Raw genomic sequence first — 26,758 nt, forward strand, 5'->3', positions numbered from 1 at the left:
TGTCATATTTTATACCTTATAAAGAAATAAAAATCAGTTTAAAATGTTACTCTAAGAAAAGTTACTGCCTTGCTGACTACAGTAGTTTGTAAACAGGAGTGTGACTATTATTGGTGCAGGCATTGCAGTCGTACCTGCCCCCCAAAAGATCTCAATGATCAATATTAGAAAAATGGTGGTAGTTGGGGGCACTGTTGGGAATTTTTGCTTTGTGGTCTAACAGAGACATAACTTGAATCTCATGTGCCCCAATGCAAAATCTCCAATTATTGCAAGTGTATACAAGTATTGGTCTCTACATATCGGCCAAAAGGACTTTTTGGGTCTCTATGGCTCCAGGACCCAGGTGCGATTGTCACCCCTGCACCTTTTTTAGTTACTCTCCTAGGGTCCACCAGCTACAAGTTATGCCTCAGAATGTAATTACTCATTTTCGGGGTAACACGGTTAAAGTTTCATGGATCCTATTTTAATATTTTGTGCCAGCCACATTGCCTTCATTTTTATTACTAATGTAATTTAAAGGGGTCATCCACCCTTATTTTTAACTTTTAAAGCATGATCTAACATTACAAAATAATGTATGCTAAACTATTGATCTTGCCAGTTCTCCTTGAAGCTCTAAGTCTTCCTACCATAGCCAAGTTTTCTTTTTCACCTGGGAAAGACATATAACCACTCCAGGAACCAATGCGTCACATGTCTTTACGCCTGTATTGGATGTACATAGCTGCTAAGCCTATACAGACGTGAATGCTGCAGCCAATCACTAGGTACAGTGGCAATACAATAGTTACCCTATGGCCAAGGATTGGCTGCATCTGGCACAACATGCCTTTCCGTCCTGGAAGATGACGTTTGGAGATCCTTGGGAGGCCCATAGGGTGCTACAAGAACAATGGAGATAAGAAGGATGGAATCAGGATGAAGACTTTACTTTCCAAGGATTGTGACTCGTGAGGGAGCCTGAGTATAGTCGAAACATGTTGTGTTCTTTAAATACATTTTTATTCTCCTTTTTAAACTAACTTCACTGAATGATCCATTGTTTGCCATTGGGAGCTCTGGTCACCAGAATTTTCTCCTTTTGATTAGACTCTCCTTGGAAGACTATTCCACAAAAACTAGGTTGTCTGCACCCACCTGTATTGGTTTGTGAGGTACATGGCATTGTGTCCTATCTGCACAACCCCAGCAGATGAGAGGCTTTTCTTTTAATGGTCACACCTATACGCACCTTCTATGCTCAGAGAAGTGTTACTCTTCCCCCTTTTTTTCCCATATAGTATGTATTGATGAAAGGAGAGAAAGTCAAGGAACATAGCAGGAATTGTCCTAATCATTTTTAGCAGGAGCTAGGAGTCATTTATCCGGAGTCAATACATGATGGATGGCCTTGATAACTGTCTCCGAACTTGCCATATGGCAGTACCCCACCTGGAGGCATGATCTAAAACCCAGGTGCTCCCACCTACTGTGTGCAACATTAGTTTCTTTCTATGAGGAATGGGACCTTGTTGTCTCTTTAGGCACCAGGAATTCATAGCAAATGCTACCAGCACTCTATGCCCAAAATACTTGTTATCTCTGTCCGCTGTTGCTTCTCTTAGGGCACAGACAGACGGCCATATAACACAGACGACAATAACATCGCAATGCTCGGAGTGGCCGGCTGTTCTCCTGACCTGAGCTGCATAGATATAGAGGCTTTCACCCTCGGGTCAGGAGAGCCGCTGGCCAGTCCTAGCATTGCGATGCGATTGACGTTCTGTGACATCGCCATTACAATATAGTTGTGATAGTTATTTTCTTCCACCATTTTGCTAGAGGTTCTACTGTGGCAAAAAGTTGGGGACCGATAAAGGGGTTGTCCAGTCCAAATCTATAAGTCTGCAGTCACACAGTGTGCTGTGAGGATTCACCAGTTTCAAAGCCAGGACCAGAGGATATGTATGAGTTATGCATACTCCCGGCCAAGGCCTGTCTGGTGGGAGTGACCTCGCTCCACACAGTTGTATGGAAGAAGGCCGTGCCCTCTAATCGACCATGCCCACTGGACAGCCTTGTCACTAGTCAAGTAGAATCCTCACGCCACAATACTATTAAAGGGGTTATCCGGTCGAAATCTATATGCTGGCAGCTACTCTGTGTGACTGCAGATTTATGAACCCACCAGACCATGCACTGTGCGCTATGGTGATTCACTGGTTTTTGAGCCTGGACCAGATGGTATGTTATACATACTCCCAGCCAGAGCTTGTCTAGTGGGCATAGCTTTTCTCCATGCACTTGTATTGAGTGAGGACACACCCTTTAATCAGCCATGCCCACTGGACGGCCTTATCACTAGTAAGGGTGCGGCCTTACATTCGCATGGAGCGAGGCCACGCCGACTAGACAGGCCCACACCGGGACTATGAATAACTCATATATACCCTCTTGGCTAGGCTCAGAAACCAGCTAATGCCCAGCCGTAGCGCTCAGTGGGGGGACTCATAAGTCTGTGCCATAAAGCTAATCACCAAGCGCACCTAGATATTTAGTATGCTGGATAGTATGTAGAGCATTTATTCAGGTATTCTATCAATCAAAGGTTGAGTTTCCTGGAAGGAATCATATATCAGCCAAAGAAATGCAGCAGAAGACGGGGTCATCAAGAGACGATGCTGGAGGCTGGAGAAAGACTCTGGAGAAATTCAGGAGCGGCAGAATTTTACATTACAGGAATTGGGTGTATACATCTACGAATTCACTGGAAATGGCAAAGGTTAATATAGTGAGGGATTTAAAATATTCCTGGCACAGACTTATTTTAAGGTCATACAGGATATAAAAGAAAACCGACAACCAAAGAACTCGATGTTATAAATCACCGAAAGTGCATAAAGAGCGGACCCCGTGGCTCTCGTCTAATGTTAAATTGTGTGTTTCTACAGACTTCCTCCTTGCTGGGACTTCAACCCTACACTGAGATTCCCTGTTGTTTTTCTTATCAAGGAAAGTTTTGTCTGCTAAACTTACGCATAGATAACTTTACGGCAAAAGTTTGTTGCTTTTACTATACTGGTTAAAATAAGTCATTTTTAAAGGTATTGTCCATGATCTGAGAAAAAAAAACAAAGTCTGATGTTTTCCTAGAAACAATGCCATGTTTGTCAACAGGCAAGGTGTGGTACTGCAACTGGTATTTAACTGAATGGGGAGAACCTACCATACCAGAGAAGGTCCATGGACTAGTCTTGAGCGATACCTTCCGATATCCAGAAGTATCGGTATCGGATTGGATTGGCTGATATCCATAAAATATCGGATATCGCCGATACCGATACCCGATACCAATGTAAGTCAATGGGACACAAATATCGGAATGTAAATAAGCCCTTTCTGTCCTTCTACATCCTGTTCCGGAGGGGAGAAGAGTGTGGGCGGTGCGTGGGTGGACACTGTGCATGTCTGTGTGTGCAGGCGGGATCTGTGCGGGCCTGCCGGGGATCTATACGGGCCTCTCGCAGGTCTGTGTGTGCCTGCCGGGGGTCTGTGCGTGCCTGCCGGGGGTCTGTGTGGGCCTGCCCGGGCTCTGTGCGGCATACGGGGCTCTGTGCGTGTGTGCCGGAGCTCTGTGCGGCGTGCGGGGCTCTGTGCATGTGTGCCGGGGCTTTGTGGTGTGCCAGGGCTCTGTGCTGTGTGTGTGGCTCTGTGCGTGTGTGCCGGAGCTCTGTGCGGCGTGCCGGGGCTCTGTTCGGCGTGCCGGGGCTCTGTGCGTGTGTGCTGGCGCTCTGAGTGGCGTGCCAGGGCTCTGTGCGGTGTGCAGAGCTCTGTGCGGCATGCGGGGCTCTGTGTGGGGCTCCGTGCGGCGTGCTGGAGCTCTGTGCCAGTGTGCAGGCATCGTCCGAGGGGACTACAAGTGACAGTGATTGACACATTAGCCAATGATGGGACAATAGTAGTCCCATCATCCGGCTAATGTGTTGAATGAAAAAAAAAAAAAAACGGGGGATGTCACTGCTCTATAGGACCCTCAGTGACACACTGACAGGAGACAATGGCTCCTGCAGTGCATCACTGAGGTTACTATAGTTCAAAGTCTCACTTTATGGCAATTGCTGCGTGGGAAAATTTCTCATACAGCAATGCCAAAAGTGAGACTAGGGACTATTTTTTTTTACAGCGGCGGAGGAATACAGTGCGGAGGAATCCCTTCCTCCAGTCATTATCTTCCTGGAGCCCCTAGAGAACGGTCGCATCAGCTGATGCTGCTGTTCTCTACGGGAGATCGTCGTGGGACCCTCGTGGATTTCTGTGGACAGGGAGTATATTGGTTGTTTGTTATTTTCATATTTTTTTACAGATGACACTGGCTTCGGGGAACAAAGTGACAAGTAATGGTGAGTATGAACTCTATGTTTAATGTAGTGTATGTCTGTATGTATATATTGTATGTAATGTATGAATGTACTGTATGTAGAATGTATGTAGTATGTATGTAGTATATATGCATGTATGCAGCATGTACGTAGCTTGTATGTAGCATGTATGTAGCATGTAGCATTTATGTAGTATGTATGTTTTTTTTTTTTCATTCAACACATTAGCCGGATGATGGGACTACTATTGTCCCATCATTGGCTAATGTGTCAATCACTGTCACTGTAGTAGGCATCGTCCGATGAGACTTGTAGTCCCATCGGATGATGCCTGCACACAGGCACAGAGCCCCGGCAGACCGCACAGAGCCCCGCACGCCGCACAGAGCCCCGCATGCCACACAGAGCCCTGCATGCCGCACAGAGCCCTGCACGCCACACAAAGCCCTGCACGCCACACAGAGCCCGGCACACACACACAGAGCCCAGCACACCGCACAGAGCCCCGGCACGCCGCACAGAGCCGGGCACACCGCAGAGCCCCGACACACCGCACAGAGCCTCGGCACATACGCACAGAGCCCCGCACTCCGCACAGAGCCACGGCACGCCGCACAGAGCCCTGGCACACACGCACAGAGCCCCGCATGCCGCACAGAGCCCTGGCATGCCGCACAGGGCCTCGGCATGCCGCACAGAGCCTCGGCACACACGCACAGAGCCCCGGCACACACGCACAGAGCCCCGGCAGGCATGCACAGACCCCCCCCCCACGGTCACGCACAGACCCCCACCCGCACACACACACACACGCAGTCTCCGCCCACACACCGCCCACACTCCATTATAGTGCATCATTGCACTATAGGAACTTCCGATTCCGATATCGCAAAAGTATCGGAACTCGGTATCAGAATTCCGATACAGCGAATATCGGCCAATACCCGATATTTGCAGTATCGGAATGCTCAACACTACCATGGACCAAAGAGGTACTTGAAGGTTTCTGGAGGAATAAAATGAAGATGCCATTTCCCAAGTCTTGGACAACTCCTTTAATTAATACAGTTTGTGTCATTGTAAAATTAACCAATATGTTAAATCAGATTTTTTTATTTTTATAAATTTTTTTTTTTTTTACATTTTTATCAGTTTTTTTTTCCCAACATAATGACCTGTATTAAAAATATACATTATAAATCCTGCAGTTTTTATTCCAGCCACTGGGGCTATTTTATACATTGACTTTGGCTGTGTGCACACATTGCTGATTTTTCACGTTTTTTTCGCTATAAAAATGCTATAAAACCGCAAAAAAAAGCATACATTATGCATCCCATCATTTAGAATGAATTCCGCAATTTTTGTTCACATATTGCGCTTTTTTCCATGAAAAAAACTCATTGCGGTAAAAAACGCAGCATGTTCATTAATTTTGCAGATTTTTTGCGGATTTCCCACTATATAATGCATTGGGAAATGTCCGCAAAAAAAACGCACCCAAAACGCGGTAAAAACGCGCAAGGAACACATGCAGATTTCTTGCAGAAAATTTCAGGTTTTTCTCAGGAAATTTCTGCAAGAAATCCTGAACGTGTTCACATAGCCAAAGTGTTCTTTCAGGAAATACACATGTTCATTAACAGCAATAAAACTGCCACTAATGAGCGTGTGTGAAAGTAAATGTGAAGCGAGGGGGATCAGGGTCAGATGTGATATTACCTGTTGTGATTGGTTGATCCTGTGTTAATAAAGGTGCTATCTGCCATTGTCATCCTGCCTCTGATGATTTTGAGACTGCTGTAAACTCTTCCTGAAAGGTCAGTAAGTTTGAGTGTAAAATAACCCTAGTGGCCAGTGGTAATATTGCAGGATAACTATTTTTTAATGCAAATAATAATATAAATAAAATAATAGAATAGAATATAAAAAATGATAAAAATGTAAAAAATGTATTTAAGATAAAGAACATTGCCTCTTTTTTTTTATGATGAAATGCTATCTTTAAGGCTATGTGCACACGTTCAGGATTTATTGCAGAAATTTCCTGAGAAAATCCTGAGATTTTCTGCAAGAAATCTGCGTGCGTTTTTTGCACGTTTTTTGCGTGTTTTTACCACATTTTTGGTGCGTTTTGTGTTTTTTTTTGCGGATTTTTCCGGACATTTCCCAATGCATTATATAGTGGGAAATCGGCGAAAAATCGGCAAAATTAATGAACATGCTGTGTTTTTTACCGCGATGCGTTTTTTTTGCCCAAAAATTGCGGAATTCATTAAAAATGATGGGATGCATAATGTATGCTTTTTTTTTTTTGCGGTTTTATAGCGTTTTTATCGGGGGAAAAAAAGCTAAAAAACGTGAAAAATCAGCAACGTGTGCACACAGCCTAAGAGTTGCCAAATTAACGGATTCTTCAGCTCATCTTTGTGGCGCACGAGCTTACAAGGGTTAAGCAGAGTTTGACAGTGTATCGACGGTGCTGGAGGCAGGATCAGGACGGCAGGGAGGGAAGGTGACACTACCTGCTCTGCGGAAATACAGAATTGCATTAAAGTTATTAGATGGCGGATTATCTTGCCGGGTGATGTCTGCAGTATTACAGGCATCTGTCAGGTTGTGGGATTCTACATTTTGTCCCTGTAGGCTTTCACCAATCAAATCATCTCAGTCCATGTACTTCTGTTGGAGACGCCACCTTGTTGGCAAGAATTATAGTACAGAGTAATAACATTATAACATCCCGGTAATAGCTGGAGAAGCTCGGGGGGAAGAATGAGACGTCTGCTGAAAAGCACGGCGACTTTGAAGGCGTAAAAAGGCCGAATTCGACAACCTGCTTTTTATGACCTTGGGCAAATTATCCTATCACACTGCTGATCCGAAGAAATTTCATGATTTTCCTTTTTACCAGGGTCGGCCCGTATTAATAGAAATAAGAGATGAAAAAAAAAAAAAAAAGAGTCCGGCAGAAGAAAACATTTTTGAAATATTTTAACCTTGATACGATTGGTGCCAAATAGATAGCGCGGCGGCTGACACATGGAGTCTTTATCGTCCACAGAAATGGGCAGTATATAATATAAAAAAAAGCTCTTCTGTCAGCCTCAAAGGACAAGACAGTGTGTGAAATGAAACTTTTCACTGTGGATATTTATCACGGCCCTGAAAAGCTAAAGATTTCTATCGCGGAGAATTTCATTGATGTTTTTTAGGACTCTTCTTGATGTGAAAATGGAGAGTTTGTACAGATCTTTGACATTTCCGCAAGTGAGCCTCGAACTCACAAAACTGCGCCGAGGTATCGTCATCGCTGATACGCAGAAAACAACTTGCGTTTTTTTTTTTTTTTGCAAAAGTGCAAAAATGTAACTTATATATTTATTTCAAATAATTAATTCCTTGTTCTCTCATAAAGTGCTGAAAAACAAATTTTATGCCCTATACAGAAAATAGGGGACCCCATAACTACTGTATGATTAAACTGAGCCCACCATTATAGTGATGGGTGTTGCTATGTAGGGAAAGATCTTTTTCTTGCATTCTCGGCCATCCTCTTTCCACAAGTCTTGGACTAATTTCTTAATCTTTTGGTTAGAGATGAGTGGATCTTTTGAAATTCACCCAGACGATGAGCTTATGGGTCAAATCCTTACCTTGTTGTCTCCTTTACTCTCTACTCTGAGACTTGGGCGGGGTCTAACACTATTTAAACTCCTTGCTCCCTTTTTCCAGTGCCAGTTATAAATTCTACTTAGGCCGGTTTCACACGTCAGTGGCTCCGGTACGTGTGGTGACAGTTTCCTCACATACCGGAGACACTGACTCTCGTAGACACACTGAAATCAATGTGTCTCTGCACATGTCAGAGTGTTTTCACGGACCTTGTGTCTGTGTGCAAAACACGGAGACATGTCAGTGTTCGTGGGAGCGCACGGATTACACGGACCCATTAAAGTCAATGGGTCCGTGTAAAACACGTACCGCACACGGACGCTGTCCGTGTGCAGTCCATGTGCCGTGCAGGAGACAGCGCTACAGTAAGCGCTGACACCCCAGCGTGGTGCTGAAGCCGCCATTCATATCTCCTTTCCAGCAGCGTTCGCTGGAGAGAAGATATAAAAAATCCTTTTTTGTTTTTTTTTTCGTGTTTAAAATAAAGATCCCTGTCCCCTCCCCCCTCCCACCACCTGTGCGCCCGCCCGCTGTTAATAAAATACTCACCCGGCTCCCTCCCAGCTTCCTCTCAGCACCAACTTCTCCTGTATGAGCGGTCACATGGTGCTGCCGATTACAGTCATGAATATGCGGCTCCACCTCCCATAGGGAGACAGGGATCTTTATTTTAAAAACGAAAAAAAAAATGATTTTTCATATCTTCTCTCCAGCGAACGCTGCTGGAAAGAAGATATGAATGGCGGCTTCAGCACCAGATGCAGGGGACAGTGCTTATCTCTAGCGCTGTCTCCTGCACGCTTCGTGTGGTACCCAATCGGCACACGGGCAGCACACGGCTGCCGCACGTGTGCCACACTGATGTACCACGGGAGCACACGGACACACGGACACGGATAATTCCGGTACCGATTTTTTTAGGTACCGGAATTATCTGGACGTGTGAGACTGGCCTAACTCTGGTTAACTCCCATTTCTCCTGGTTAGCTCTATTGATTCCAGTTTCTGACATCAGATCATGTTTTCCCTATTCTTCTGCGTGACAATTTTGCTCCTATTCCTTACTTTTTGGTACTTACTCAGTTTCTGCCACCAGTTCCACCGGCCAGCAGCCACTCCTTGGACTCAACCCAAGAGCCTCTGCATAAGTCCAAAAGCTTGTATAGGCTTTAAAAGGGTGAAGATGGAATGACTAGTACAAGGCTTGTCTGTGGAAACCATTTTAAGTGCTGCTTGCTTACCACTGATAGAGCTCACTGATACTGAACAGCTGCACACAGTCCTACATCCCCAAGCACAAGGACAATTGTCAGATTGAGTGGTGTAAAGTCGCCATCACTGGATTCTCGACACTGGAGATGTTTTCTGTGCCGTGATGGATTGTTTTTCCCTACCTGATGGACGAATCTGGGTTTGGTGAATGTCAAGAGAACGTTACCCTCTGACTGCAATGTGCCCGATGTACAGTTTGGTGGAGGATACATAATGCTCTGGGGTTGTTCCTTGTTATTCAGGGTCGACTTACTAATTTTAGAGAATGGAAATCATGCCGCGGCCCTTTTTCATTTTTGTGTTTTCGTTTTTCGCTCCCCTCCTTCCCAGAGCCGTAACTTTTTTATTTTTCCGTCAATATGGCCATGTGAGGGCTTGTTTTTTGCGTGCCGAGCTGATGTTTTTAATGATACCACATTTGTGCAGATATGTTCTTTTGATTGCCCGTTATTGCATTTGAATGCAATGTCACGGCGACCAAAAAAAACGTAATTCTGGCGTTTCAAATTTTTTTCTCGCTACGCTGTTTAGCGATCAGGTTAATGCTTTTTTTTTTACTGATAGATCGGGCGATTCTGAACGCGGTGATACCAAATATGTGTTGGTTTGATTTTATTTTTTTAATTATATTTGGGATGGGGCGAAAGGGGGGTAATTTAAACTTTCATATTTTTTTATTTTTTTTCATATTTTTAAAAACATTTTTTTTTTTTTACTTTTGCCATGCCTCAATAGCCTCCATGGGAGGCTAGAAGCTGGCACCACTCGATCGGCTCTGCTACATAGCAGCGAACATCAGATCACTGCTATGTAGCTGAATTGCAGGTGTGCTATGAGTGCCGACCACAAGGGTGCGCTCACAGCAGGCCGGCATCAGTAACCATAGAGGTCTCAAGGACCTCTATGGTTACCATCCTGACGCATCGCCGACCCCCGATCATGTGACGGGGGTTGACGATGCGCTCATTTCCGGCCGCGCGGCCGTTAAATGCCGCCGTCAGCGTTTGACAGCGGCATTTAACAGGTTAATAGAGGCGGGTGAATCGCGATTTCACCCGCCGCTATTGCGCGCACATGTCAGCTGTACAAAACAGCTGACATGTCACGACTTTGATGTGGGCTCAACGCCAGAGCCCACATCAAAGGGGGAGACACAGTATGTGCAGTAATAGTACTGCTCATGTCATGAAGGGGTTAATTCCTTAACATACCAAGACATTTTATTCAATTTTATGCTTACAACTTTATTGGAACAGTTTAGAAAAGGCCGTTGCAGAACACGATCGGCATCGTAGAGCCCTGAACCCCATTTAACATCTTTGGGATGAACTAGAACGAAGATTGTGAGCATGGCCTCTCCCCATCATTAGGACCTGACCTCACAAATGCTCTTCTGGATAAAGGAGCAAAAGTTCTCATAGATGCTGTCAAAATCTTGTAGAAATTCTTACCAGAAGATTTGTAGCTGTCATATCTGTATAGAGAGCGATTCCATATTAATGTCCATGGATTTAGAATGGGAGGTCAGAAAAGCTAATAGGTGTCAAAATATTCTTGTCCATATATTGTAGTTCCAGTACAGGACTGAGAAATGAGACCAACTAGGTCTGGTAAGGTTCAGTGTCAAACTCAACTGATATGGACAGTAAGGGTACCGTCACACTAAGCGACGCTGCAGCGATACCGACAACGATGTCGATCGCTGCAGCATTGATGTTTGTTCGCTGGAGAGCTGTCACACAGACAGCTCTCCAGCGACCAACGATCCCGAAGTCCCCGGTAACCAGGGTAAACATCGAGTTACTAAGCGCAGGGCCGCGCTTAGTAACCCGACGTTTACCATGGTTACCAGCGTAAACGTTAAAAAAACAAACATTACATTCTTACCTTCAGCTGTCTGTCCTCCGGCGCTCTGCTTTCCTCTGCACTGTCAGCGCCGGTCAGCCGGAAAGCAGAGCGGTGACGTCACCGCTGTGCTTTCCGGCTGGCCGGCGCTGACACAGGATGCAGGAGGAGTGCAGGAAAGCACAGCGCCGGGGACAGACAGCAGAAGGTAAGTATGTAGTGTTTGTTTTTTTAACGTTTACGCTGGTAACCAGGGTAAACATCGGGTTACTAAGCGCGGCCCTGCGCTTAGTAACCCGATGTTTACCCTGGTTACCAGTGAAGACATCTCTGGATCGGCGTCACACACGCCGATCCAGCGATGTCAGCGGGAAGTCCAGCGACAAAATAAAGTTCTGGACTTTCCTCAGCGACCAACGATCTCCCAGCAGGGGCCTGATCGTTGGTCGCTGTCACACATAACGATTTCCTTAACGATATCGTTGCTACGTCACAAAAAGCAACGATATCGTTAACGATATCGTTATGTGTGACGGTACCTTAATTGTGTAGTAAAGATATCATTACAATTACAGATGAGAAGATTTAAACATTTAAATCTGCAGATTTTCCACACAAAAAAATTGATTCACCTACTATAAATTCTCGCACATCTCAATATTGGAAATCTTGAAATTGCTTGCAAAACTTCATGTGGGGAGAAGAGAGAGAGAAAACCCTGCTGACTATAGAGCTTACACTCTACAGGAAAGAGAGGATCCCACTGACCATAAGACCTTACACTCTACAGGAGAGAGAGGACCCCACTGACCATAAGACCTTACACTCTACAGGAGAGAGAGGACCCCACTGACCATAAGAGCTTACACTCTACAGGAGAGAGGACCCCACTGATCATAAGAGCTTACACTCTACAGGAGAGAGAGGACCCCACTGACCATAAGAGCTTACACTCTACAGGAGAGACAGGACCCCACTGACCATAAGAGCTTACACTCTACAGGAGAGAGGACCCCACTGATCATAAGAGCTTACACTCTACAGGAGAGAGAGGACCCCACTGACCATAAGAGCTTACACTCTACAGGAGAGAGAGAGGAGCCCACTGACCATAAGAGCTTACACTCTACAGGAAGAGACAAGACCTCACTGACCATAAGAGCTTACACTCTACAGAAGAGAGAGGACCCCACTGACCATAAGAGCTTACACTCCACAGGAGAGGGAGGACCTCACTGATCATAAGAGCTTACACTCTGCAGGAGAGAGAGAGGACCCCACTGACCATAAGAGCTTACACTCTACAGAAGAGAGAGGACCCCACTGACCATAAGAGCTTACTCTCTACAGAAGAGAGAGGACCCCACTGACCATAAGAGCTTACACTCCACAGGAGAGGGAAGACCTCACTGATCATAAGACCTTACATTCTACAGGAAAGAGAGGACCCCACTGACCATAAGAGCTTACACTCTACAGGAGAGAGGACCTCACTGACCATAAGACCTTAAACTCTACAGGAAAGAGAGGACCCCACTGATCATAAGAGCTTACACTCTAGAGGAGAGAGATGACCTCACTGACCATAAGACCTTACACTCTACAGGAAAGAGAGGACCCCACTGATCATAAGAGCTTACACTCTACAGGAGAGAGAGAACCTCACTGACCATAAGAGCTTACACTCTACGGGAGAGAGAGAGAGGACCCCACTGACCATAAGAGCTTACACTCTACAGGAGAGAGAGAACCTCACTGACCATAAGAGCTTACACTCTACAGGAGAGAGGACCTCACTGACCATAAGACCTTAAACTCTACAGGAAAGAGAGGACCCCACTGATCATAAGAGCTTACACTCTACAGGAGAGAGATGACCTCACTGACCATAAGACCTTACACTCTACAGGAAAGAGAGAACCTCACTGACCATAAGAGCTTACACTCTACAGGAGAGAGAGAGGACCCCACTGACCATAAGAGCCTACACTCTACAGGAGAGAGAGAACCTCACTGACCATAAGAGCTTATACTCTACAGGAGAGAGAGAGGATCCCACTGACCATAAGAGCTCAAACTCTACATAAGAGAGAGGACCCCACTGACCATAAGAGCTTACACTCTACAGGAGAGAGAGGACCTCACTGACCATAGAGCTTACACTCTACAGGAGAGAGAGGACCCCACTGACTATAAGAGTTTACACTCTACAGGAGAGAGAGGACCTCACTGACCATAGAGCTTACACTCTACAGGAGAGAGAGGACCCCACTGACTATAAGAGTTTACACTCTACAGGAGAGAGAGAGGACACCACTGACCATAAGAGCTTACACTCTACAGGAGAGAGAGAGGACCCCACTGACCATAAGAGCTTACACTCTACGGGAGAGAGAGAGAGGACCCCGCTGACCATAAGAGCTTACACTCTACAGGAGAGAGAGAGGACCCCACTGACCATAAGAGCTTATACTCTACAGGAGAAAGAGAGGATCCCACTGACCATAAGAGCTTAAACTCTACAGAAGAGAGAGGACCCCACTGACCATAAGAGCTTACACTCTACAGGAGAGAGAGGACCTCACTGACCATAGAGCTTACACTCTACAGGAGAGAGAGGACCCCACTGACTATAAGAGTTTACACTCTACAGGAGAGAGAGAGGACCCCACTGACCATAAGAGCTTACACTCTACAGGAGAGAGAGAGGACCCCACTGACCATAAGAGCTTACACTCTACAGGAGAGAGAGAGGACCCCACTGACCATAAGAGCCTACACTCTACAGGAGAGAGAGAACCTCACTGACCATAAGAGCTTATACTCTACAGGAGAGAGAGAGGATCCCACTGACCATAAGAGCTTAAACTCTACAGAAGAGAGAGGACCCCACTGACCATAAGAGCTTACACTCTACAGGAGAGAGAGGACCTCACTGACCATAGAGCTTACACTCTACAGGAGAGAGAGGACCCCACTGACTATAAGAGTTTACACTCTACAGGAGAGAGAGGACCTCACTGACCATAGAGCTTACACTCTGCAGGAGAGAGAGGACCCCACTGACTATAAGAGTTTACACTCTACAGGAGAGAGAGAGGACACCACTGACCATAAGAGCTTACACTCTACAGGAGAGAGAGAGGACCCCACTGACCAGAAGAGCTTACACTCTACGGGAGAGAGAGAGAGGACCCCGCTGACCATAAGAGCTTACACTCTACAGGAGAGAGAGAGGACCCCACTGACCATAAGAGCTTATACTCTACAGGAGAAAGAGAGGATCCCACTGACAATAAGAGCTTAAACTCTACAGAAGAGAGAGGACCCCACTGACCATAAGAGCTTACACTCTACAGGAGAGAGAGGACCTCACTGACCATAGAGCTTACACTCTACAGGAGAGAGAGGACCCCACTGACTATAAGAGTTTACACTCTACAGGAGAGAGAGAGGACCCCACTGACCATAAGAGCTTACACTCTACAGGAGAGAGAGAGGACCCCACTGACCATAAGAGCTTACACTCTACAGGAGAGAAAGAACCTCACTGACCATAAGAGCTTACATTCTACGGGAGAGAGAGAGAGGACCCCGCTGACCATAAGAGCTTACACTCTATAGGAGAGAGAGAGGATCCCACTGACCATAAGAGCTTACACTGTACAGGAGAGAGAGAGGACCCCACTGACCATAAGAGCTTACAGTCTACAGGAGAGAGAGAGGATCCCACTGACCATAAGAGCTTAAACTCTACAGAAGAGAGAGGACCCCACTGACCATAAGTGCTTACACTCTACAGGAGAGAGAGGACCTCACTGACCATAGAGCTTACACTCTACAGGAGAGAGAGGACCCCACTGACTATAAGAGTTTACACTCTACAGGAGAGAGAGAGGACCCCGCTGACCATAAGAGCTTAACTCTACAGGAGAGAGAGAGATCCCCACTGACCATAAGAGCTTACACTCTACAGGAGAGAGAGAAGACCTCACTGACCATAAGAGCTTACACTCTACAGGAGAGAGAGAAGACCTCACTGACCATAAGAGCTTACACTCTACAGGAGAGAGAGGACCTCACTGACCATAAGAGCTTACACTCTACAGGAGAGAGAGAGAGAGAACCCCACTGACCATAAGAGCTTACACTCTACAAGAGAGAGAGAGAACCCCACTGACGATAAGAGTTTACACTCTACAGGAGAGAGAGAGGACCCCGCTGACCATAAGAGCTTAACTCTACAGGAGAGAGAGAGATCCCCACTGACCATAAGAGCTTACACTCTACAGGAGAGAGAGAAGACCTCACTGACCATAAGAGCTTACACTCTACAGGAGAGAGAGAAGACCTCACTGACCATAAGAGCTTACACTCTACAGGAGAGAGAGGACCTCACTGACCATAAGAGCTTACACTCTACAGGAGAGAGAGAGAGAGAACCCCACTGACCATAAGAGCTTACACTCTACAAGAGAGAGAGAGAACCCCACTGACGATAAGTGCTTACACTCTACAGGAGAGAGAGGACCTCACTGACCATAGAGCTTACACTCTACAGGAGAGAGAGGACCCCACTGACTATAAGAGTTTACACTCTACAGGAGAGAGAGAGGACCCCGCTGACCATAAGAGCTTAACTCTACAGGAGAGAGAGAGATCCCCACTGACCATAAGAGCTTACACTCTACAGGAGAGAGAGAAGACCTCACTGACCATAAGAGCTTACACTCTACAGGAGAGAGAGAAGACCTCACTGACCATAAGAGCTTACACTCTACAGGAGAGAGAGGACCTCACTGACCATAAGAGCTTACACTCTACAGGAGAGAGAGAGAGAGAACCCCACTGACCATAAGAGCTTACACTCTACAAGAGAGAGAGAGAACCCCACTGACGATAAGAGCTTACACTCTACAGGAGAGAGAGAGGACCCCACTGACCATAAGAGCTTACACTCTACAGGAGAGAGAGAGAACCCCACTGACGATAAGAGCTTACACTCTACAGGAGAGAGAGAGGACCCCACTGACCATACGAGCTTACACTCTACAGGTGAGAGAGAGAACCCCACTGACGATAAGAGCTTACACTCTACAGGAGAGAGAGAGGACCCCACTGACCATACGAGCTTACACTCTACAGGAGAGAGAGAGAGAACCCCACTGACGATAAGAGCTTACACTCTACAGGAGAGAGAGAGAACCCCACTGACGATAAGAGCTTACACTCTATGGGAGAAAGAGAGAGGACCCCACTGACCATAAGAGCTTACACTCTACAGGAGAGAGAGAGTATCCCACTGACCATAAGAGCTTACACTCTACAGGAGAAAGAGAGAACCCCACTAACCATAAGAGCTTAAATTCTATAGGAGAGAGAGAGGATCCCATTGACCATAAGACCTTACACTCTACAGTACAGGAGAGGACCCCACTGACCATAAGAGCTTACACTCTACAGGAGAGAGAGGACCTTTCTGACCATAAGAGCTTACACTCTACAGGAGAGAGAGGACCTCACTGACCATAGAGCTTACACTCTACAGGAGAGAGAGGACCCCACTGACCATAAGAGCTTACACTCTACAGGAGAGAGAGGACCCCACTGACCATAAGAGCTTACACTCTACAGGAGAGGGAGGACCCCACTGACCATAAGAGCTTACACTCTACAGGAGAAAGAGGACCCCACTGACCATAAGAGCTTACACTCTACAGGAGAGGGAGGACCCCACTGACCATAAGAGCTTACACTCTACAGGAGAGAGAGGACCCCACTGACCATAAGAGCTTACACTGTACAGAGAGACTTACCCACTGACCATAAGAGCTTACACTGTACAGAGAGACTTACCCAGTGACCATAAGAGCTTACACTCTTACAGGAGAGAGAGACTTACCCAGTGACTCTCCTGTACAAACTGTGCTCTGCTGTGAACCTCTGATCTGTGATGACCCAGGTGCTGACCACCTCTGTACAATGTGTGATAATCCATAAGATGTCATAGGTGCAGGGTATTATGGGGAGGCCACATGGCAATGCAAAATGACTTTGGCCTGTATGGAAAATGGTGGTAAGTTTGTCTTTTTTTCTGTGCCAAATTGAATCTCAAAATGTTCGAATTTGTGTGAAACCGGAAACTCTCGAACTTGATCCTCAGCGAATCATTTCGCTCATCTCTAATTATAATTATTAATGCATAACTCAGCCGTAGAGATGAATATGTGCAACTTCATAAAATTAAAGGCAAAAAGACGCATAAACCACATGTGACTGCTCTACAGCTAACACCAATCTACTCATAATGAAGAGTTGGAATTTTTTCTTTTGCTATGCCTTGGGGGGGAAGGAATGTTTTTGAGAATATATTTTGCTGAGTATGTCTTACTCTTATTATGTCTCAGCGTAGAGCGCAGATTTCACATTCCTTTTCGCCTTAGGGAAGTTTTCCTCTGCTCATTGTCACCCCTCAGTCTGAATGATCAACCAAGAGGAGTAATAGAGGGCCAACATCGATGGTCGCATTTCAGTCTAATACTGCCAATATATTGTTACAGGTTACGAACATATAAATCTATATGTGTATTAGAATGAAACATGTATAATACAATCCATCTCATACTTCTAAATTATAAGAAATCATGAGCAAGAGCAAAGCTGATATTCCGTGTTACATCTATTGACTTAAAGGGAATGTGTAAATGACCTATTGTTTAAGTCAGGTTTTATGTTAATGTTGTTTAGCATATTTTTACTTAAAATCTCTATATATAAAGAATGAAAATTTAAGCTTAATTTTAGAATCCAACTTTTTGCTATTCACATACATATTAGCAGCAATAAACTGAGACCACATGTATTTGCATAGACGTGTTATCTGAATATGCTGTAATTAGCGCAAAGGTCATTATCTAAGTAGGAGGAGGTGAGCTGTGACATCATCTAATGTGAATGGTAGATCCTGTGTTATCTACTGTATATAGAGGTGTTATCAGTCATTGTACAGGAGGAGGTGAGCTGTGACATCATCTAATGTGAATGGTGGATCCTGTGTTATCTACTGTATATAGAGGTGTTATCAGTCATTGTAGAGGAGGAGGGAGAGGTGAGCTGTGACATCATCTATTGTGAATGGTGGATCCTGTGTTATCTACAGCATATAGAGCTGTTATCTGTCATTATACAAGAGGAGAAGGTGAGCTGTGACATCCACTATTGCAATTTACTTTACATAGGGGTGTCATCGGTCATTATACAGGAGGAGGAGAAAGTGAGCTGTGATATTACCTATTGTGAATGGTGGATCCTCTCCTATCTACTGTATATAGAGGTGTTTTCAGTCATTGTACAGGAGGAGGAGGTGAGCTGTGACATCAACTATTGTAAATGGTGGATTGTGTGCTATCTACAGCATATAGAGCTGTTATCTGTCAATGTATGAGAAGAGAAGGTGAGCTGTTACATCCACTATTGTAATTTACTTTATATAGGGATGTTGTCAGTCATTATACAAGAGGAGGAAGTGAGCTGTGACATCACCTATTGTTAATGGTAAATTTTGTGTTATCTACTGTATATAGAGGTGTTATCAGTCATTGTACAGGAGGAGGAGGTGAGTTGTGACATCACTTATTGTGAATGGTGGATCCTGTGTTATCTACTGTATATAGAGGTGTTATCAGTCATTGTACAGGAGGAGGAGGTGTGCTGTGACATCACCTATTGTGAATGGTGGATCCTGTGTTATCTACTGTATATAGAGGTGTTATCAGTCATTGTACAGGAGGAGGTGACCTGTAACATCACCTATTGTGAATGGTGGATCCTGTGTTATCTGCTGTATATAGAGGTGTTATCAGTCATTGTACATGAGGAGGAGGTGAGCTGTGACATCACCTATTGTGAATGGTGGATCCTGTGTTATCTACTGTACATGGAGGTGTTATCAGTCATTGTACAGGAGGAAGAGGAGGTGAGCTGTGACATCACCTATTGTGAATGGTGGATCCTGTGATATCTACTGCATATAGAGGAGTTATCAGTCATTGTACAGGAGGAGGAGGAGGTGAGCTGTGACATCATCTATGGTGAATGGTGGATCCTGTGTTTTCTACTGTATATAAAACTGTTATCAGTCATTGTACAGGAGGAGGAGGTGAGCTGTGACATCACCTATTGTGAATGGTGGATCCTGTGTTATCTACTGTATGTAGAGGTGTTATCAGTCATTGTACAGGAGGAGGAGGTGAGCTGTGACATCACCTATTGTGAATGGTGGATCCTGTGTTATCTACTGTATATGGAGGTGTTATCAGTCATTGTACAGGAGGAGGAGGTGAGCTGTGACATCGCCTATTGTGAATGATGGATCCTGTGTTATCTCCTGTATATAGAGGTGTTATCAGTCATTGTACAGGAGGAGGAGGTGAGCTGTGACATCGCCTATTGTGAATGATGATCCTGTGTTATCTCCTGTATATAGAGGTGTTATCAGTCATTGTACAGGAGAAGGAGGTGAGCTGTGACATCACCTATTGTGAATGGTGGATCCTGTGTTATCTACTGTATATGGAGGTGTTATCAGTCATTGTACAGGAGGAGGAGGTGAGCTGTGACATCGCCTATTGTGAATGATGGATCCTGTGTTATCTCCTGTATATAGAGGTGTTATCAGTCATTGTACAGGAGGAGGAGGAGAGCTGTGATATCACCTATTGTGAATGGTAGATCCTGTGTTATCTACTGTATATAGAGTTGTTATCAGTCATTGTACAGGAGGAGGAGGTGAGCTGTGATATCACCTATTGTGAATGGTGGATCCTGTGTTATCTACTGTATATAGAGGTGTTATCAGTCATTGTACAGGAGGAGGAGGTGTGCTGTGACATCACGTATTGTGAATGGTGGATCCTGTGTTATCTACTGTATATAGAGGTGTTATCAGTCATTGTACAGGAGGAGGAGGTGAGCTGTGACGTCACCTATTGTGAATGGTGCATCTTGTGTTATCTACTGCATATATAGGTGTTATATGGCATTGTAATCCTGTCTGTGATAATAATGAGACTCCTGATACGCCAGCTGTACAGAACAGGAAGTAAGAGTATCATATTAATCGAAGTTCACATGTCCGATAATCATCTGTTAGACTGGATCCAGCAGCAATCTGTGCAAACTTGTGCAGAAACAACTTTTTTGTCTCACTGAAAAAAAACTGATTTCAACTGGATCTGTTTTTTTTTACCATTGAAGTCTATGGAAAATTGATCCATTAATTAGCTACAGTGCAGTATACATAACAAATGGTAAAAAGCTGGTATAAAATGACAGGCAATTATAAAAAAAAATAGTTATATCATATATCATATATTATATCATAACAAAACAATTCTTAGAAATGTATAAAATCCACGCAAACATATCAGTGACATAAAAGACAAACAATAACAATACAAGAAAATCAAACCGAATGAATGGACTCATGTGCAAATTCAAGGGGGCATTAACTGTTATTAATGGTACAAAAGGCAGAAGGGAACAAAGGAGTAAAAAGCCTGCCCGCAGTAATCTCGTCTCAGAAATTTCAGAAGTCAATAACTAGCCTTATAACAATTCTGTAAAACAAGCTAAACCAAACTAGTACCAAGAAACCCATCGCTCCTGATTTGCTTTCCTAGCAAAACACCCGTTGAGAATTCTACAACCCCCAATAGGCGCTTTGTTAGAAATGCTAGTCCGGAGTACTGGCTTTCTTGGTTGCTCCTCAACTTACGGCTCAGAAAAATGACAGCTAGTAGCCTCTATTCGGCTGACTCTGCTCGGAAGCAAATTACAGAAAAATCCAATTTTTGCCAAATGCAAATTTTGGTAAAACTTGAGTGGAATTTAATTCCACTTGAATATATTCGCTCAATTCTAGTTGTGTGTTACTGAAGGTTTGCTTCATGACTTGTGACTAGTGTTGAGCGATACCGTCCGATACTTGAAAGTATCGGTATCGGATAGTATCGGCCGATACCCGAAAAATATCGGATATCGCCGATACCGATATCCGATACCAATACAAGTCAATGGGACATCAAGTATCGGAAGGTATTCTCATGGTTCCCAGGGTCTGAAGGAGAGGAAACTCTCCTTCAGGCCCTGGGATCCATAGGGATGTGTAAAATAAAGAATTAAAATAAAAAATATTGATATGCTCACCTCTCCGGCGGCCCCTGGACTTCACACTGCTATCCGGGAGGCTTCTTTGTTTAAAAAGCGCGCCTTTCGGACCTGTGAATGACGTCCCGGCTTCTGATTGGTCGCGTGCCGCCCATGTGACCGGCACGCGACCAATCAGAGGCCGCGACGTCATTCACAGGTCCTCAATTCCTATAATTAGCAGTTTTGTGAATGAGAATGACGTCGCGGCTTCTGATTGGCCGCGTGCCGGTCACATGGGCGGCACGCGGCCAATCAGAAGCCGCGACGTCATTCACCGGTCCGAAAGTCGCGCTTTTTAAACAAAGAAGCCTCCCGGATAGCAGCGTGAAGTCCAGGGGCCGCCGGAGAGGTGAGCATATCAATATTTTTTATTTTAATTCTTTATTTTCCACATCCCTATTGATTCGATACCGATACCCGATATCACAAAAATATCGGATCTCGGTATCGGAATTCCGATACCGCAAATATCGGCCGATACCCGATACTTGCGGTATCGGAATGCTCAACACTACTTGTGACATGAGCAGGCCATATTTCATTATTTTTTTTTTAAGAAAAATCTTCATAATCCAAAAATTTAAACAAAACACCACTGTGCGTTCATTTTTTACTATCCAGATAGGTTAAGGTCACTAAGACATTAACAAAGATGTGCTTGCAATAAATAACTGAAAAAAGGGGGTTAATAAAGTCCTGGAAGACCTCAGAGTGTTCATTACGTATTTTTCGGGGCAATTAAAGTCTTTGCAATATTTAGACTTGAAAAAAATTTAGTATTCAACACAAATCAAATTTTGGGGGCAAATTTGGCCATGCTGGCAAAATCAAAATCATCTCTAAAAGTTATGCTTTAATAATAGAGAAATGTATTGATAGGGTGATAATTAATTTCAAAGAAAGATAAAAGTGCTTTAAAAATGTTAAAAAAGCTTGCAAAAGAAAAAAAAAAATAAAAGTAATAAATATATTAATAATAAATTAAATATTATCATTATTTTTACATATATTTTATATTTTCTTTCATTTATATATTTTGCAAACAATTAAAATGTTACAGCTCTACAGGAGTAATAGTAATAATAACAAATCTGCAGACTCCTCCAGTAACCTCCAATAGATTAACATCTGCTTGTGCTGGAGAGAGCTTGTTCTCTTCCTTGATGTGAGTGATGCCTATGAAATTGAGGTCAGTCCCAGACTAATCAAAGTTCAAACACTAGCAGCGAGCAATAAAGAATTTATATATCATAATCTAAGCGCTTTTAAAAGAGAGGAAAAAAAAATACAGTAAATTGTATTACAAAACGACAGGAAATAATCACACGCGGGGTCCCTGTGTCCCTTTCCTTGACACGCCGGTGATTAATCGACGTCCGTCAAACTCACACATTGACTTGTCTCTATCCTTGTATTCATCGCTTTCTATCAGGAGCTTCTAGAATAGAATGTTCTATAGGAACGGGAACGCAGATTGTGCTCGATTTATTGTATGTTAGGACCAAACTGGAACCATGAAAACCTCATTATAATTCACAAACAAGAGGCCGGATACAATTCACAAAGGTGTGATAAATTTATTGCAGCTGTCAGCAGCATTTTCAACAGGGACTATTAGCTTTTTTATGCTGCTTTTTAAAAGATGTTTCCGTACACGTTATGATATGGAAATAATAGTTGACATGAATGCTCTGCTCAAAGAGATAGATAATAAATACAGGTCCTTCTCAAAAAATTAGCATATAGTGTTAAATTTCATTATTTACCATAATGTAATGATTACAATTAAACTTTCATATATTATAGATTCATTATCCACCAACTGAAATTTGTCAGGTCTTTTATTGTTTTAATACTGATGATTTTGGCATACAACTCCTGATAACCCAAAAAACCTGTCTCAATAAATTAGCATATTTCACCCATCCAATCAAATAAAAGTGTTTTTTAATAAGAAACAAAAAAACCAACAAATAATAATGTTCAGTTATGCACTCAATACTTGGTCGGGAATCCTTTGGCAGAAATGACTGCTTCAATGCGGCGTGGCATGGAGGCAATCAGCCTGTGACACTGCTGAGATGTTATGGAGGCCCAGGATGCTTCAATAGCGGCCTTAAGCTCATCCAGAGTGTTGGGTCTTGCGTCTCTCAACTTTCTCTTCACAATATCCCACAGATTCTCTATGGGGTTCAGGTCAGGAGAGTTGGCAGGCCAATTGAGCACAGTAATACCATGGTCAGTAAACCATTTACCAGTGGTTTTGGCACTGTGAGCAGGTGCCAGGTCGTGCTGAAAAATGAAATCTTCATCTCCATAAAGCATTTCAGCCGATGGAAGCATGAAGTGCTCCAAAATCTCCTGATAGCTAGCTGCATTGACCCTGCCCTTGATGAAACACAGTGGACCAACACCAGCAGCTGACATGGCACCCCACACCATCACTGACTGTGGGTACTTGACACTGGACTTCAGGCATTTTGGCATTTCCTTCTCCCCAGTCTTCCTCCAGACTCTGGCACCTTGATTTCCGAATGACATGCAAAATTTGCTTTCATCAGAAAAAAGTACTTGGGACCACTTAGCAACAGTCCAGTGCTGCTTCTCTGTAGCCCAGGTCAGGCGCCTCTGCCGCTGTTTATGGTTCAAAAGTGGCTTTACCTGGGGAATGCGGCACCTGTAGCCCATTTCCTGCACACGCCTGTGCACGGTGGCTCTGGATGTTTCCACACCAGACTCAGTCCACTGCTTCCTCAGGTTCCCCAAGGTCTGGAATCGGTCCTTCTCCACAATCTTCCTCAGGGTCCGGTCTCCTCTTCTCGTTGTACAGCGTTTTCTGCCACATTGTTTCCTTCCAACAGACTTACCATTGAGGTGCCTTGATACAGCACTCTGGGAACAGCCTATTTGTTGAGAAATTTCTTTCTGGGTCTTACCCTCTTGCTTGAGGGTGTCAATGATGGCCTTCTTGACATCTGTCAGGTCGCTAGTCTTACCCATGATGGGGGTTTTGAGTAATGAACCAGGCAGGGAGTTTATAAAAGCCTCAGGTATCTTTTGCATGTGTTTAGAGTTAATTAGTTGATTCAGAAGATTAGGGTAATAGGTCGTTTAGAGAACCTTTTCTTGATATGCTAATTTATTGAGACAGGTTTTTTGGGTTATCAGGAGTTGTATGCCAAAATCATCAGTATTAAAACAATAAAAGACCTGACAAATTTCAGTTGGTGGATAATGAATCTATAATATATGAAAGTTTAATTGTAATCATTACATTATGGTAAATAATGAAATTTAACACTATATGCTAATTTTTTGAGAAGGACCTGTAGGTAGATAGATAATAGATAGATAGATAGATAGATAGATAGATAGATAGATAATAGAGAGATGGCTGATAGATAGATAGATAATAGATAGGTAATAGATGATATATAATAAATAGATAGATAATAGACAGATAATAGATAGATAATAAATAGATAATAAATAGATAAATAATAGATAGATAATAGATAGATAGATAGATAAGAGATGGATAGAAAGATAGATAGATAGATAGATAATAGATGATTGATAATAGATAATAGAGAGATAGATAGATAGTAGGTAATAGACGATAGATAATAAATACCGTATATACTCGAGTATAAGCCGAGATTTTCAGCCCAAATTTTTGGGCTGAAAGTGCCCCTCTCGGCTTATACTCGAGTCACGGTAGCGGTGGGGTCGGCGGGTGAGGGGGTGAGGGCGCTGAGGCATACTTACCTAGTCCCAGCGATCCTGGCGCTCCCCCTGCCGTCCCACGGTCTTCTGTGCTGCAGCTTCTTCCCCTCTTCAGTGGTCACGTGGGACCGCTCATTAGAGAAATGAATAGGCGGCTCCACCTCCCATAGGGGTGGAGCCGCCTATTCATTTCTCTAATCAGCGGTAACGGTGACCGCTGATAGAGAAAGAAGCTGCGACACCGAAGACCAGCTGTCCGGGAGAAGGAGCCGGACGCCAGGACCAGGTAAGTATGTTATATTCACCTGTCCGCGTTCCAGCCGCCGGGCGCCGTTCCATCTTCCCGGCGTCGCTCCATCTTCCCGGCGTCTCTGCGCTCTGACTGTTCAGGTCAGAGGGCGCGATGACGCATATAGTGTGCGCGGCGCCCTCTGCCTGATCAGTCAGAGCGGAGACGCCGGGACGAGACGCCGAAACTAGACGTCGGGAGCTGCAAGCAAGAGAGGTGAGTATGTGTTTTTTTTTTTTTTTTTACTGCAGCAGCAGCGACAATGGCAGAGCTTTCTATGGGGCAATATGAACGGTGCAGAGCACTATATGGGGCAGAGCTTTCTATGGGGCAATATGAACGGTGCAGAGCACTATATGGGGCAGAGCTTTCTATGGGGCAATATGAACGGTGCAGAGCACTATATGGGGCAGAGCTTTCTATGGGGCAATATGAACGGTGCAGAGCACTATATGGGGCAGAGCTTTCTATGGGGCAATATGAACGGTGCAAGAGCACTATATGGGGCAGAGCTTTCTATGGGGCAATATGAACGGTGCAGAGCACTATATGGGGCAGAGCTTTCTATGGGGCAATATGAACGGTGCAGAGCACTATATGGGGCAGAGCTTTCTATGGGGCAATATGAACGGTGCAGAGCACTATATGGGGCAGAGCTTTCTATGGGGCAATATGAACGGTGCAAGAGCACTATATGGGGCAGAGCTTTCTATGGGGCAATATGAACGGTGCAAGAGCACTATATGGGGCAGAGCTTTCTATGGGGCAATATGAACGGTGCAAGAGCACTATATGGGGCAGAGCTTTCTATGGGGCAATATGAAAGGTGCAGAGCACTATATGGGGCAGAGTTTTTTATGGGGCAATATGAACGGTGCATGAGCACTATATGGGGCAGAGTTTTTTATGGGGCAATATGAACGGTGCAGAGCACTATATGGGGCAGAGCTTTCTATGGGGCAATATGAACGGTTCAAGAGCACTATATGGGGCAGAGCTTTCTATGGGGCAATATGAACGGTGCAAGAGCACTATATGGGGCAGAGCTTTCTATGGGGCAATATGAACGGTGCAGAGCACTATATGGGGCAGAGCTTTCTATGGGGCAATATGAACGGTGCAAGAGCACTATATGGGGCAGAGCTTTCTATGGGGCAATATGAACGGTGCAGAGCACTATATGGGGCAGAGCTTTCTATGGGGCAATATGAACGGTGCAGAGCACTATATGGGGCAGAGCTTTCTATGGGGCAATATGAACGGTGCATGAGCACTATATGGGGCAGAGCTTTCTATGGGGCAATATGAATGGTGCAAGAGCACTATATGGGGCAGAGCTTTCTATGGGGCAATATGAACGATGCAAGAGCACTATATG

This window comes from Ranitomeya imitator, chromosome 7, assembly GCF_032444005.1.
Source record: "Ranitomeya imitator isolate aRanImi1 chromosome 7, aRanImi1.pri, whole genome shotgun sequence".
NCBI classification, from domain to species: domain Eukaryota; kingdom Metazoa; phylum Chordata; class Amphibia; order Anura; family Dendrobatidae; genus Ranitomeya; species Ranitomeya imitator.